General features: G+C 43.7%; 1 non-coding gene and 1 pseudogene across 1 annotated transcript; both read left to right on the plus strand.

Moving 5' to 3' along the window:
- The window catches only part of LOC135277751 (high mobility group protein B3-like), a 39,248-nt pseudogene that overhangs the window by 23,260 nt on the left and 624 nt on the right, over positions 1-15,364 (plus strand).
- LOC135269232 (U6 spliceosomal RNA) lies at positions 12,813-12,919 on the plus strand. Its single transcript, XR_010337556.1, has one exon. It is a non-coding gene; the product is annotated as a U6 spliceosomal RNA (small nuclear RNA).

Consider the following 15,364-nt stretch of genomic DNA (forward strand, 5'->3'; position numbering starts at 1 on the left):
CTAGGTTTCACCTAGGATCTCACTACATGCTCATTAACATAATCTCATATCCACCAGCACCATGACAGTTCTGGGAACATCCATATATGGTATCAAAATGGGTGGTGCCACAGCTCTGAGAAATCTTCACCTTTTTCCAGAAGTGTTCATGAATATTTCGCCCCTTGGTTAAAGAAACCCATAAAAAAGCCTGGGCGCAGTGGCTCATGACTGTAATCCCAGCACTTTGGGAGGCCGAGACGGGCGGATCACCCAAAAGTGGGAGTTCGAGACCAGCCTGACCAACATGGAGAAACCTCGTCTCTAAAAAAAAAGAAAAAAAAGAAACCCATAAAAATAGAAGCCCAAACCCCACTGGGTGCAACTCTCTTGAGTACACCTGCACTCCCCTTTCCTGAGGGTGTGCTTTCACTGTTTTCTGACTTGTCCTTGAATTCTTTCTCACAGCAGTGTCAAGAGCCTGGACAAGGGCCAGGGTCAAGGTCCCACCACTGTTTCGGGATCTCACCTAGCCCACTGGCATCAAGAGGCAGCGAGTGCATGGACTAGCGGTACAGATCTGGAAACCAGCAACTTATAGAGGGAGGGAGAAGCAAGGGGAGAGAATGAGATCAAGATCAACACTGCCTAGCAAGACTACTTTGTTTCTTTGGTCTGTTTGCTCTCCCACTTCCTACAATGACAATTTACCTTCTCACCTTCTTCAAAACTTCTATCACTCCTACTCAACCAACACAAACACACACCACGACCACCACCACTATCGTCATCATCAACTGAGCCCCAGATCCCAAACTCTTCCACTGAATCTTTTTTTATTATTTTTATTTTTATTTTTTTGTTCTTCCACTGAATCTTACCCACCATTTCCTCCCTCTTCTGTATCTTTGGTCACTCCCTTTTTATTAGGTTGGTGCAAAAGTAATTGCGATTTTTGCTGTTACTTTTTTTCCTTTTTTTTTTTGAGACAGAGTCTCACTCTGTCGCCCAGGCTGGAGTGCAATGGTGCTATCTCGGCTCACTGCAACCTCCGCCTCCCAGGTTCAAGCAATTCTCGTGCCTCAGCCTCCCTAGTAGCTGGAATTACAATTCCAGGTGTGTGCCACCACACTGGGCTAATTTTTGTATTTTTAGTAGAGACGGGGTTTCACCATTTTGGCCAGGCTGGTCTTGAACTCCTGACCTTGTGATCCATCTGCCTTGGCCTCCCAAAGTGCTGGGATTACAGGCATGAGCCACCGCACCCAGCCATTTTATTTATTTATTTTTGAGATGGAGTCTCACTCTATCACCCAGGCTGTAGTGGAGTGGTGCAATCTCGGCTCACTGCAACTTCCACCTCCCAGGTTCAAGGGATTCTCCTGCCTCAGCCTCTCGGGTAGCTGGGATTATAGGCGCCCACCACTATGAACAGATAATTTTTTGTATTTTTAGTAGAGACGAGGTTTCACCATGTTGGCCAGGCTGGTCTCAAACCCTTACCTCGTAATCCACCCGCCTTGGTCTCCCAAAGTGTTGGGATTACAGGCGTGAGCCTCCGTGCCTGGCCTGCCGTTACTTTTAATTGGAAAAACCACAGTTGCTTTTGCACCAACCTAATCCTTTCTCCATCCCATCATTGTTTAAACAAGCTCAGGTCTCTCACATCTTTAGGATAATTTTCCTTGATCCCACTCTACCTTCCAGCTATCATTCTATCCTTTTTTCCTTCATTGTTAAATTTCTTCGAAGAGTTGTCTACTCTTACTGCTTCCATTTTTTCACTTCCTACTCATTTCTCAATCTACCTTAATCTGTATTCTGTCCACACCATTCCACTGAAATCTTTTGAGAAGGTCAGCAGGACCTTCATGTTCTTAAATCTAATGGGATTTTTTTGTTTTTCATCTTCTTTGATAGCTCAGGAGTATTTGTCACACTTGAAGGCAGTGAAGAACAAAGGGTTTTTTTTTTTTAAGTGACAAGCTCATTTCATTCACTTATGAAAAATAATCTGCCAAATACTCAAGTCTGAATAACCATAGTTTTTCTGTCAGTTATTCTTTCAAGTAGAAATGGAGTTCCATGACAAAATCAGCTAGTTCAGTTTGCAATTCAATTAACAAGTTGTTTTATTTTTGAGGTAACCATTACACTTTTGTATACAGAGTGCTTTATGCATACTTCCTATTTGGTCACATAGAATTTTTTTTTTTTTTGAGACGGAGTTTCACTCTTCTTGCCCAGACTAGAGTGCAATGGCATGATCTCGGCTCACCACTCACTACCTCTGCCTCCCGGGTTCAAGCGATTCTCTTGCTTCAGCCTTCCAAGTAGCTGGGATTACAGGCATGCGCCACCACGCCCAGCTAATGTTTGTATTTTTAGTAGAGATGGGGTTTCTTCATGTTGGTCAGGCTGGTCTTGAACTCCCAATCTCAGGTGATCCGCCCTCCTCGGCCTCCCAAAGTGCTGGGATTACAGGTGTGAGCCACCATGCCCAGCCTGTCACATAGAATAACACCTATACTCAAAAGTTGATATTTAATAAAATTAGTAATTTTCACTCCTTCATCAGGTAAAATTGAATTTTTTTCTCTTCAAGTGTGTGGTGGGAAAAAGTAAAACGACCATTAGCAGACTGATGCCACTGCCTTGATTTGTGTGCCAGTGCACCCACAATTTTACCTACCATTGCTTTTGCACCATCAGTGAAACTGTCCACAAAGAAAAAAAGTGGCAAATAATGACTATTATTTTGCAAGTTGTTTTGACTTTGTGAAACCTTGGAAAGGGACCAATATGGACCACAATTTGAAAATTGTCATTTCAGATTAATCAGGACTGCCCCCAAAGCTGAGGAATCTTTCCCTAAAAGATGGATAGTGAAAAAAAGTGGGTTTCTGTTAGCATTGAAGAGGAACAGAATCAGTGTGTATAGCCAGCCAAGTGTCTCTTCGTTGAAGAAAAAAACAGGTATAGTGAGGTAATTGAGGAGAAAATGGCATAAGGGGAGGTTTGATCAGAAAGGATTATTTCAAATTAGGGCAGGGGTGTCCAATCTTTTGGCTTCCCTGGGCCACACTGGAAGAATAATTGTCTTGGGCGACTCACAAAATACACTAATACTAAGATAGCAGATGAGCTAAAAAAAAAAAAAAAAAAATCACAAAAAATACTGTTTTAAGAAAGTTTACAAATTTGTGTTGGGCTTCATTCAAAGCCATTCTGGGCTGCATGCAGCCCATGGACCATGGGTTGGACAAGCTTGAATTAGGGTAAGTTTCTGCTGTTTATAAGGTCTAGGGTGCAACTGTTGAAGTGGGTGGCTGTGTGGAGGAGAAGGTCATTGGAAATTAGGAGGTCAAGGGACAGATTGGCCAGGTTAATGGGTGGGTTGACCATGTAGACACTGAAGTCCCCCAGCAGGGCTTACAATAGAGAGCAAGACTAAAAGCCACTTTCTAAAGTCTCCAGTGAACACAGAGAACTGGCCAGGAATTCAGCAGATAACAAGGACCAAGATGGGGAAGCATTAGCATAGCTAAACAGCATGTAGCTCAAAGGAGGGAGTAATGGTTTGAAAGTGGCATTCCCCAGTGTGGAAGACACAAACCCCACCTCCCAGACTATAAAAGGTAGGGTGCTGAGAAATTAAGTAGCTACCATTGAATGGGGCTACAAAGGAAATGGTGTTCTCAGAGGAAAATCAGATTTCCACTAAGGTAAGGAGGTGGAAAAATGCTCATGAAAGGTGTTGAGGATGTAAAGGTGTGTGATAGTTATGTAGCAGCCATTCCAGAAAAGGCATGATAGAAGTTTTTGGTTGCTGAGGGAAAAGTGGAACTTCAATCAATAGGAGAAGCAGAGAATTAGGGCAAGAAGCATAATTGGGAGATGGTGGGGGTAATATGTAACTAGAGGAGCTTAAGCTATCATAGATTTTGTCCTGACAGCCTCTGGGAGGAGGAAACTCAGGCCTCCGGAATACAGCTAAGGTTTGAAACAACAACAACATTCATTTCAAAGCTGCAAGTGAAACTGACCCAATAGTCCCATAGTTTTTTTTTTGGGCGGGGGTGGGATAAACAGAAATTGACCCTTCTGATCTTAAAGCATAAAACTTTTATTTGTTTTATCTGAGTTCCTTCCTTAGGAGAAAAATATCCTTCAGGCCTCTCAGGAAAAGTATCAAGTAAAAGTATCAAGTATCAAGTATCAGGAAAAGTATCAACAACTGAAACTCATCAGATAACCACATCCAGATAATGAGATGCAGGACCCCTCATTAGGTCATGATTGCTTCCTTGCCCCTCCTTAGTTCCTACTTTCTTACACATTATTACATCTTACACATCGTTATATTTTTTCCCCTGCCATATAAATCCCTAGTTTTAGTGGGTCAGGGAGATGGGTTTGAGACTGAGCTCCCATCTTCTAGACTGCAGCATGCAATTAAAGCCTTCCTTGGCAATAATTGTTGTATCAGTGATTGGCTTTCTGTGCAGTGGACAACAGGAGCTAGACCAAACCCCTGGTGTTTCAGTAACACAAGCATTTTCTATATCTTAAGACGTATGGAATTGTACATTTATTTGAGCCTTCATTCTGAAAAAAAAAATTGCCTGAAGTTTTCTGCACAAGGGGACCGGCAATCATGGGCTGTCACTGTTAAGCATATACAGTTAAGCAAGTTTTTTTTTTCTTTTTTTTTTGTAGAGACGGGGTTTCACCATCTTGGCCAGGCTGAGTCTTGAACTTCTGACCTCGTGATCCACCCACCTCAGCCTCCCAAAGTGCTGGGATTACAGGTGTGAGCCACCACGCCCAGCCTACAGTTAAGCAAGTTTAAGCATGGCAGCTTAAAATTACCACTGGTAGACCTGGCGCAGTGGCTTACACCTGTAATCCCAAGAAGGAGGCAGGGAGGCCAAGGTGGGAGGATTGCTTGAGGCCAGGAGTTTGAGGCCAGCCTGAGCAACAAAGGGAGACCCCCATCTCTACAAAAAAATAAAAAATTAGCTGGGTATGGTGGTATGTGCTTTAGTCCTAGCTACTTGGAAGGCTGAGGTGGGTTGGAAGGCTGAGGCAGGAGGAGCCCTTGAGTCTAGGAGTTCAAGGCAGCAGTGAGCTATGATCATGCCACTCCACTCCAGCCTGGGTGACAGAGTACAATGCTGCCTCTAAAAAGAAAAAATTAATAATAAAATACCACTGGTGAAAGTGTATTCTGGTGATGTAATCATGTGTAAGTTAGTTTTTATTGATTTTTTATTTGGGGGTTTTACTTCAAAGACTAGGAACTTGTTTAGGTGTGTAACCAGCTTAAACTAGAATTGGCTTCTTAAAATGTAGTTTAAGTATTTCCAATGCTGAATTTCACATATTTAGGAAAGTTACTGATTCTAAATATATATCTAGATGCTGGTGTTACTCCAAATGCCAACATTAAAAATGTGTTTTGAAGAGTTATACAGAGAACATCAACATTTATATAATCACCCCAATTTTGCAAATAAGGAAACTGAAGTTACAAGAGGCAAACTGGCCCAAGGTCACACACAGCTGGTAACTGTCAAAATGAAGTTTTAACCCAGGTCTGAATGCTTCTTATCTATGCCCTTAACCACTGCACTACAGTATAGTATACCTGCCTCTTGCAATGGACATTTGGGAAAACATTACAACTGGATTATAGAGCTGGTCACTTTTGAAGTACAAAATCACATGGGCTGAAGCGGAGTGTAATTATATAGAAGCTACATCTTAAGTATATGTTATTGCAGAATCTCCCCTTGCCGTGGCTTGCTCATCCCAATCATTGAAATCGTCTGTGCCTCTGTGAGGAAACATTCCCAGAAGTGCTGTGACGCACATGCTTACCTTAAAATCTTGTGGTTTGGCCATGCATGATGGCTCACGCCTGTAATCCCAGTACTTTGGAAGGTGGAGGCGGGTGGATCACTTGGGTCAGGAGTTCAAGAACAGCCTGGCCAACATGGTGAAACCCCTGTCTCTACTAAAATACAAAAATTAGCCGGGCGTGATGGTGGGTGCCATCAGCTACTTGGGAGGCTGAGGCAGGAGAATTGCTTGAATCCAGGAGGCAGAGGTTGCAGTGAGCCAAGATGGTGCCATTGCACTCCAGCCTAGGCAATAAAAGCGAAAGTCTGTCTCAAAAAAACAAAAAACAAACAGAAAACTTGTCTATTATTAGTTCGGTCTGCCTTCCAAGTTTGCCCATGAAGAAAGTAGATAAGTAGGTGAGTGTGATAAGATACATCTTGGACACTTAATGAAATTTTAGTGTTGTCCTTTGGCATATTCCCCCAACAGGGTGTTTCAAAAGTCTTAGTCCAATTTTTAAGTTTTAAATATGTTTCATTGAGCACCTACTGGATTACTAGATAGAAAATTCCAGATGAACCTGGTGGGCCTGCCATTTATGAGAAGCCAAGGAGCTAAGTATGAAGGACAGGGCCACAGGAAGTACAGACTTTGGAAAGAGACAGAGTGGAAGGATGGAGACAGGGAGATAGTAGAAAGCTACTCAGGGCACGATGTGGGATCTCCCCCATAATACTTAAGAATTGCAGTAAAATTGCCGGGGGCGGTGGCTCATGCCTGTAATTCCAGCACTTTGGGAGGCTGAGGCAGGTAGATCACGAGGTCAAGAGATCGAGACCATCCTGGCCAACATGGTGAAACCTCGTCTCTACTAAAAAACACAAAAATTAGCTGGGCATGGTGGCACATGCCTGTAGTCCCAGCTACTCGGGAGGCTGAGGCAGGAGAATTGCTTGAACCCAGGAAGCAGAGATTGCAGTGAACCGAGATTGCGCCATTGCACTCCAGCCTGGCACCTGGCGACAGAGCAATAATACTCTGTCTAAAAAAAAAAAAGAATTGCAGTAAAATTGACAAATTTAGAAAATGCTGATTGTATCTGGATTTCTTGTGGAAAATAGCAAAATGCATCAGGGTTTGGTACAGGACAGGGTGAAAAGAGCATGCACAAATGTCCAAGCGCATGGAGACACCAAGTATGCAGTATAGCCTGGAAATCCCTGGAGGATGCTGAGATAGGAGCTGCAATTAAGGGTGACCTAAGACAGTATCTGGGCTACATCATTAGATAAGATAGACTCCCTTGATTTTTTGTTTTGGTTTGGGGTTTTTGTTTGTTTGTTCGTTTCCCCTTGATAGTTTTTCTTAAAGACCTTATTGTTTTAGAGCAGTTTTAGGTTCATAGCAAAACTGAGGGGAATGTACAAAGATATCCCATTTAGCCCCTGCCCCTCCACACACATGCACAGCCTCCCTCATTATCAACAGCCTCTTTAATTTTTACAACAAAGTTGACTAATCTCAGTGGCCACGGCCTTTATTTCATTCTTCATCAAGTCCCAGCTTCTTCATAATACAAACATATATATGAGTGCCGTCCGTGTTCTAGTCACTTTACAGACATGCATTATTTCCTCTGCTCAGGCTACCTTATGAAAGAAAGTTTCACAGATGAAGGATCTGAGCTCAGAGAATTTTTTTTCTTTTTAGATGGAGTCTCGCTCTGTCGCCCAGGCAGGAGTGCAGTGGCGCAATCTTGGCTCACTGCCACCTCCATCTCCCAGATTCAAGCAATTCTCATGCCTCAGCCTCCCATGTAGCTGGGATCATAGGCACGTGCCACCATGCCTGGCTAACTTTTTGTATTTTTAGTAGAGAAGGGATTTGCCACGTTGCGTAGGCTTCAGCTCAGACAATTTAAGCAACTTACCCCAGTTTCTGCAGCTCATGACTATGTTTCTTCCAGTGAACCACACTGCCTCACAGGCTTCATTCCATGGTTGTTTTCTACGTTCACAAGGAATTCCTTAGTTTCATTTCTTTTCCCTTAATACTATGCCTTGTATTGGGAACTTTCTCCTTGTCTCGGTCAACTTTCTCTAGCACGGTGAATAGACAGCCTTGCGTAACAGTGTTGTAACCTGACAGGTGCAGAGAGCACAGGTACCCTGGTTGCTACTACAGAAGGTGAAAAACCATCTTTAGCTCTGCCCCCAGGCTCACTAAGTCATAGGGCTTTTGGCATCCCTGAAACCACCCCAAGCTCTGGAGCATGTAAAATGCTCCCACTATTTACAGAATAAAACAAAGTCATTCACACATAGTGTTGACATCTAGCAGGCAATTCAAGTGTTCTTGATTAACTGGTAATTTAGTCATTTTTATTTATGTGGGTCATGGGGTAGGATTTATATGGGTCATGGGGTAGGATTTACATGGGTCATGGGGTAGGAGTGATGAGAAATACAGGACAGTGTCTCTATGGTTTGGTTCTTATAAGCTTGGACAAGGAATCAAGACAGGAGAAAGGCTAGTTCCAGAACCTTGAACAGAAATTTCTGGCCAGGCCTGCCACAAACTCGTTCTAGTCCAGCAACTTCATTGTATGAAGTGAATTTCAAGGCCCAGGAAGAAGAAAGGATTTGCCTGATGTCATACAGCTAGCTAATGCAACCATGGAAGTCAGCTCCTACTTTTACAAAAAGTGCTCTAGGCAATGAAACCGTGTCTCTATTGTCTGCTCTGCCACTGAATGACTGCAATTATGATTCCTGTTCCTTAATTTTGTCCCAAAATGAGTTATGGCAAGAAAGAACAGGAGAGGAGCTCTGGGCAAAGGCTACCAAAATTGACTGGCAGTGAAATATGTCTGAACAGTCTAGACTTTTAATACCTTTTTGTGACTGTGACTTTTAATACCTTTTTATGGCTGGATTGACCATGTGTCTGGATTGTCAGCTAATGAGAATGCAGCTGAAGCCTTGTTGGTGTTCAACCCTGTTTCAGCCACACCTTTTGGTCTCCAGCCCTTGCCTCAAGATAATGGGAGAACTAAGCAATATTCCCCACTCCTCTCATAAGGGCCTTCTCAAACTCACCTCAGCTCAAAAATAGCACCTATATAAAGGCTATGAACAGTAGGCTCTCACTGAGTCCCAATCCTAAGACTGCCAGTGTCCATGCCTAGCGGACTCTGCATCTATCCTGAAGTAACTAACATAGGCTTTACCAAAAGGGAGATCATTCACTCTTTTTGTTTGTTTTGAGACGAAGTCTTGCTCTGTTCCCCAGGCTGGAGTGCAGTGGTGAAATCTCGGCTCACTGCAACCTTCGTCTCCTGGGTTCAAGCAATTCTCGTGCCTCAGCCTTTCAAGTAGTTGGGACTACAGGTGCTCACCACCATGCCTGGCTTTTTTTTTTTTTTTTTTTTGTATTTTTTGTCGAGACGGGGTTTCACCATGTTGGCCAAGCTGGTCTCAAACTCCTGACCTCAAGTGATCCACCTGCCTCAGCCTCTCAAAGTGCTGGGATTACACGCATGAGCCACCGCAATCCTCCCCATTCACTCTAACAAATATTTCCTGATGGATGACTCTGTGCATGACAGGAGGCTAGGACATAAGGATGGATACACAGTTGAACAATGACTGCCCTCAATAACCTTCCAGTCAACTAGGTGAGGTACAGAGTAAACAGAAAATTTCAACTTTGCATCCCCTGGGCCTCACAATGTGATAAGCCCAAGTCCAGTTCTCACCACTTAAGAGACAAACAGGAAAACAATGACAGCACAGTGTTTAAGAGCTATGAAAGAGGTCTGCCCAGGGAGCTGGGAGAGCTCTGGAGAGAGGGATCTAGTAGGAGCACCGGTTGGATAAAGCCACCGTGGCACTAAGAAATTTCTGAAACCGGCCGGGCGCTATGGCTCATGCCTGTAATCTCAGAACTTTGGGAGGCTGAGGCAGGCGGATCACAAGGTCAGGAGTTCAAGACCAGCCTGACCAACATGGTGAAAACCCATCTCTACTAAAAATACAAAAACCAGCCAGGCGTGGTGGTGCGTGCCTGCAATCCCAGCTACTTGGGAAGCTGAGGCAGGAGAATTGCTTGAACCCAGGAGGTAAAGGTCGCAGTGAGCCAAGATCGAGCCATTGCACTTCAGCCTTGGGTGACAGAGCGAGATTCCGATCTCAAAAAAAAAACAGGAAATATCTGAAACATCACCAATTAGTTGAGGCAGTAAAGGCCCCTGTGTTACACTTTGACTTCAAATGGTAAATGATATTATCTGCAAGTCACATAGCTCCTCAAACCAGTTCTAAGAGCTTGGGTCCAAGACAAGGAAATTCCAGGGGAAAGTCTTGCATATACTAGCTGCAGGCACAATTGTGAGGGAAGTTTGTCTGGCCCTGCTGGAGCTTCCTTCCAAGCTCTGTTCCACAGTTTTGATTTCTCCTTATCTGAAAGACCTTTCCCAGAAATAATCCTAACTAATCCATTCTGATACATGAATGACTGGTAGAGTCATTGCCTTTATCTCCCAGATGAGTGTTTCTCAGATTTGCCGTTGGGTAAGAATCACCTGGTCTCTTGACTGCGTGTGGTGGCTCACTCCTATAATCCCAGAACTTTAGGAGGCTAAGGCCAGTGGATCACAAGGTCAGTGTGGATCACAAGGTCAGGAGTTCGAGACCAGCATGGCCAATACGGTGAAACCCCAACTCTACTAAAAATACAAAAGTTAGCCAGGCATGGTAGCAGGCGCCTGTAGTCCCAGCTACTCGGGAGGCTGAGGCAGGAGAATCACTTGAACCTGGGAGGCAGAGGTTGCAGTGAGCTGAGATCATGCCACTGCACTCCAGCTTGGGTGACAGAGCAAGATTCTGTCTCAGAAAAAAGAAAGAAAGAAAGAAAGAAAAATAAAAAGAAAAAAAAAAGAATCAGCTGGTCTCATTCCTAATTATACTGTTAATCTTATCTTTCTCCTGGAAATTAGTATTCAGTAGGACTGGGAAAGGATCTTGGAATCTGTTTTTAACAAGGGCTCCAGGCAGTTCTCATCCTCAGACAAATTTGGGAAACCATGATCAGAAGCATTATGCCTAGTCATTTGCAATAAAGCCTTTGATTCTCACAATTGTCATCTGAAACACTCATACCTAAGTAGTACAGTATCAAGATTTTTAAAAACATAATAATAAAACAGAACTTAGTTTGAAGAACATCTTGTGGTTTACATTATTACCGATGCCACTGGTCCCTTGTCTATTAAGAACCAGACTGAACAGCAGGAGGTGAGCCATGGATGGGCAAGCATTACTACCTGAGCTCCACCTCCTGTGAGATCAGTGGCAGCATTAGATTCTCACAGGAGTGCAAACTCAATTGTGAACTGCATATGGGAGGGATCTAGGTTGCACGCTCCTTATGAGAATCTAATGCCTGATGATCTGAGTTGGAGCAGTTTCGTCCCAAAATCATCCCCCATCGCCATCCATGGAAAAATTGACTTCCACGAAACCAGTCACTGGTGTCAAAAGAGGTTGGGGACCACTGACCTATTCCATATACATTACCACATTAGAACCTCCTAAGAGGCTGGTAAACTGTGTAGGCCAAGGATTCTTGTCTCCATTTTAGAAATGAGGAAACCCTGCTGGAGTGTAACTTGTGATATAATTGGAAAGAAAGCAAATGTATCTTAAATGATGCAAGAACAACACAAAGCAAGATGCCCATTTTTGCAAAAGAAGAAATCTTCCAATTTATAAGATCTGAAGGGATGTCGAGCCCAAGGGTAATCTAAAGCAAACAGGAGTCAGAAGCCTCCTAGAGGTGGCAGATATGTCTCCTTTTGGAAATTCAATTGTTTTTTATGGCACCATACAATTTTTCTATACTGGTTTCTTACGTGAGCTGTACCAGTTACATTTTCTACAACCACGTATTATACTACAAACCAGTCTGACCTGCAAGGGAAGTACAAGCCTTAGTCATTTTGCAATGCCCTGCTGCTTAACCAGTTTGTGTTTGCAAAAGCGACATGTGGCCAGGTCAAGTTGGTGATGTCCTAGGGAAGGGTGTGTGGTTGTTGTATGAGGCCTTGCCTAGGACCCTTTCTGGGCCTACTTAGGGCTTCAGATGCAGTGGAGACGAAGGATTTTATTTCATCAATTGGTATTAATGTCATTTCTGGATCAGGCATTGTGCTGGCAGCCTGAAGAATTCATAGTCTAGGCAGAAGAGAAAGGAAGATATACACGTGACTAGTGATTACTCAAGAAGAATTGTAAAGCAGAATAAGCAACATTCTATGGTGATGGAGCAGGAGTTAATAGTTCTCAAACTAACCTGGAAGGTTATTGGAGGAAGGAGCATTTCCATTGGGCCCGGAAAGATAAATAGGTATTCCAAAGACAGAGAAGGGCATTATAAATTGAGGTAATCTGTGAACAAAGGTATCAGAGGCATGAGCCTAAGGAAGATCTACTGGCAGCTTGGGTGGGGCAACTGGGGAGAATTCTTTGGGCCTTTTTTTTTTTTGAGACGGAGTTTCGCTCTTGTCACCCAGGCTGGAGTAAGATGGCGCGATCTCGGCTCACTGCAACCTCTGCCTCCTGGGTTCAGGCAATTCTCCTGCCTCAGCCTCCTGAGTAGCTGGGATTACAGGCATGCGCCCCCATGCCCAGCTAATTTTTGTATTTTTAGTAGGGACGGGGTTTCATCATGTTGACCAGGATGGTCTCGATCTGTTGACCTCGTGATCCACCCACCTCGGCCTCCCAAAGTGCTGGGATTATAGGCGTGAGCCACTGCACCCGGCTCTTTGGGCCTTTTTCTTATGGAGAGGGGATCAGTCAACACTTCACCTTACTCTTCCTCTGAACATCATTACAATTTAATTTTGAAAATTGTTTGTCCCAGACCCTGCTGGGACAAATCAGACGTGGATGTCCAAATGTATTGGGCTAGAGGGTAGGATTGCAGTGCTTGCTTTGGCAGCACATATGCTACAAATGGAACAACACAGAGAAGGTTAGCATGGCCCCTGCACAAGGATGACACATAGATTCATGAAGCATTCCATATTTTTTTTAAAAAGAAGAGGATTGCAGAGATCCTGAGCAAAAAGAACAAAGCTGGAGGCATCACACTGCCTTACTTCAGAATATACTTTGGTTACAAAGCCATAGTAACCAAAACAGCATGCTACCAGCATAATTACAGACCCATAGACCAATGAAACAGAATAGAGAACCCTGGAAAAAGTCCATGCATTTACAGCCAATTCATTTTTGAAAAAAGATGCCAAGAACATACCTTGGGGAAAAGACAGCCTCTTCAATAAATGGTGCAAGGAAAACTGGATAACCATATGCAGAAAAATGAAGCTAGACCTCTGCTTCTCACCATATACAAAAGTCAAATAAAAATAAAGACTTAAATCTAAGACCTGAAACTATGAAACTACTAGAAAAACATTGGAGGCCAGGTGTGGTGGCTCATGCCTGTAATTCCAGCACTTTGGGAGGCTGAGGTGGGTGGATCACCTGAGGTCAGGAGTTCGATACCAGCTTGATCAACATGGTGAAACCCCATCTCAACCAAAAAAAAATTAGTCAGGCATGGTGGCGGGTGCCTGTAATCCCAGCTACTCGGGAGGCTGAGGCGGGAGAATCGCTTGAACCCGGGAGGTGGAGGTTGCAGTGAGCCGAGATCGCACCATTGCACTCCCAGCCTGGTGACCGAGGACAGAGTAAGACTGTGTCTCAAAAATTAAAAAAGAAGAAGAACAAGAACATATTGAAGAAATGCTTCAGGGCAAATTTTTTTTGAGTAAGACTGCAAAAGCACAGACAACAAAAGCAAAAATAGATGAATGGGATTACATCAAGCTTAAGAGCTTCTGTACAGCAAAGGAAACATTCAACAAAGTGAAGAGACAATCTAGAGAATGGGATAAAATATTTGTACCCATTAATCAACCTGTCTTCAATGCCCCCTTCTCCCCTCCCCATGCCCAGACTCTAATAACTGCCACTCTACTATCTATCTTTATGAGATCCACGTTTTTACTCCCACAACGAGTAAATTTCAATATTTGTTTTTCTGTCTTTGGCTTATTTCACTTAAGATAATGACCTCCAGGCCAGGCTCAGTGGCTCACGCCTGTATTCTCAGCACTTTGGGAGGCCAAGGAGGGGGGATCACTTGAGGCCAGGAGTTCGAGATGGGGAAACCCCGTCTCTACTGAAAATACAAAAATCAGCCACGAGTGCATGCGCCTATAGTCCCAGCTACTCGGGAGGCTGAGGTGGGAAGATGACTTGAGCCCAAAAGGTTGAGGCTGCAGTGAGCCAAGATCGCAAATATCTTTTCTCATTTGGTAGATTGTCTCTTCTCTTTGTCAAGGGTTTCCTTTACTGTACAGAAGCTCTTTAGCTTGATGTAATCCCATTTGTCTATTTCTGCTTTTGTTGTCTGTGCCTTTGCAGTCTTACCCCAAAAATATTTGCCCTATCCTGAAGCGCGATCTTGGCTCACTGCACCTCCGAATCCCTGGTTCAAGGGATTCTCCTGCCTCAGCCCCCTGAATAGCTGGCATTACAGGTGCGTGCCACCACGCCCTGATAATTTTTGTAGTTTTAGTACAGACAGGGTTTCACCATGTTGGCCAGGATGGTCTCGATCCTCGTGATCTGCCTGCCTCAGCCTTCTGAAGTGTTGGAATTACAGGCGCGAGCCACCGCGCCCAGCCTCTCAATATGTTTTTCTAGTAGTCTTATAGTTTCAGAAGGAATGACAGCTAGTATTCGATACTTCAGTAGGGTAACTATAGTTTATAGTAATTTACTGTATATTTCAAAATAGGTTGAAGAGAAAAAATTAAATTTTCTCAGCATAAAGAAAAGATACATTTCTGAGATGATGGGTATTCCAATTGCCCTGATTTGACTGTTACACATTTTATGAACATATCAAAATATCAGTTGAACTCTGAAAATATGTACAACCTCTATGTCTCAATTTTTTTTTTATTTTTTTTAATAGAGAGCATCTGACTCTGACACCCAAGCTGGAGTTCAGTGGCACAATGATATTGGCTCACTGCAGTCTGGGACAGCCCAGATTCAAGCGATTCTCATGCCTCAGCCTCCGGAGTAGCTGGGACTACAGGCATGCACCACCACACCTGGCTAATTTTTGTATTTTTAGCAGCAATGGTGTTTGTCATGTTGGTCAGGCTGGTCTTGAACTCGTGGCTTCAAGTGACCTGCCTGCCTCGGCCTCTCAAAGTGCTGGAATTACAGGCGTAGCCATGACACCCGACTAATTTTTGTATGTTTAGTAGAAACGGGGTTTCAGCATGTTGCCCAGGCTGGTCTTGAACTCCTGACCTCAAGGGATCCACCCACCTCGGCCCACTTTATATCCACGCTAAGGTGTTATAGGTACTGTTGAGACTGAAAGGTTTTAAGGAGAAAAGTAACGTAGGCCATGTATACATCTTAGATCAACCCCTCTGGCTGCTGTCTGG

Source organism: Aotus nancymaae, unplaced genomic scaffold (genome assembly GCF_030222135.1).
Source record: "Aotus nancymaae isolate 86718 unplaced genomic scaffold, 86718_ANA_hifiasm-v0.15.2.pri h1tg000004l, whole genome shotgun sequence".
Taxonomy (NCBI): domain Eukaryota; kingdom Metazoa; phylum Chordata; class Mammalia; order Primates; family Aotidae; genus Aotus; species Aotus nancymaae.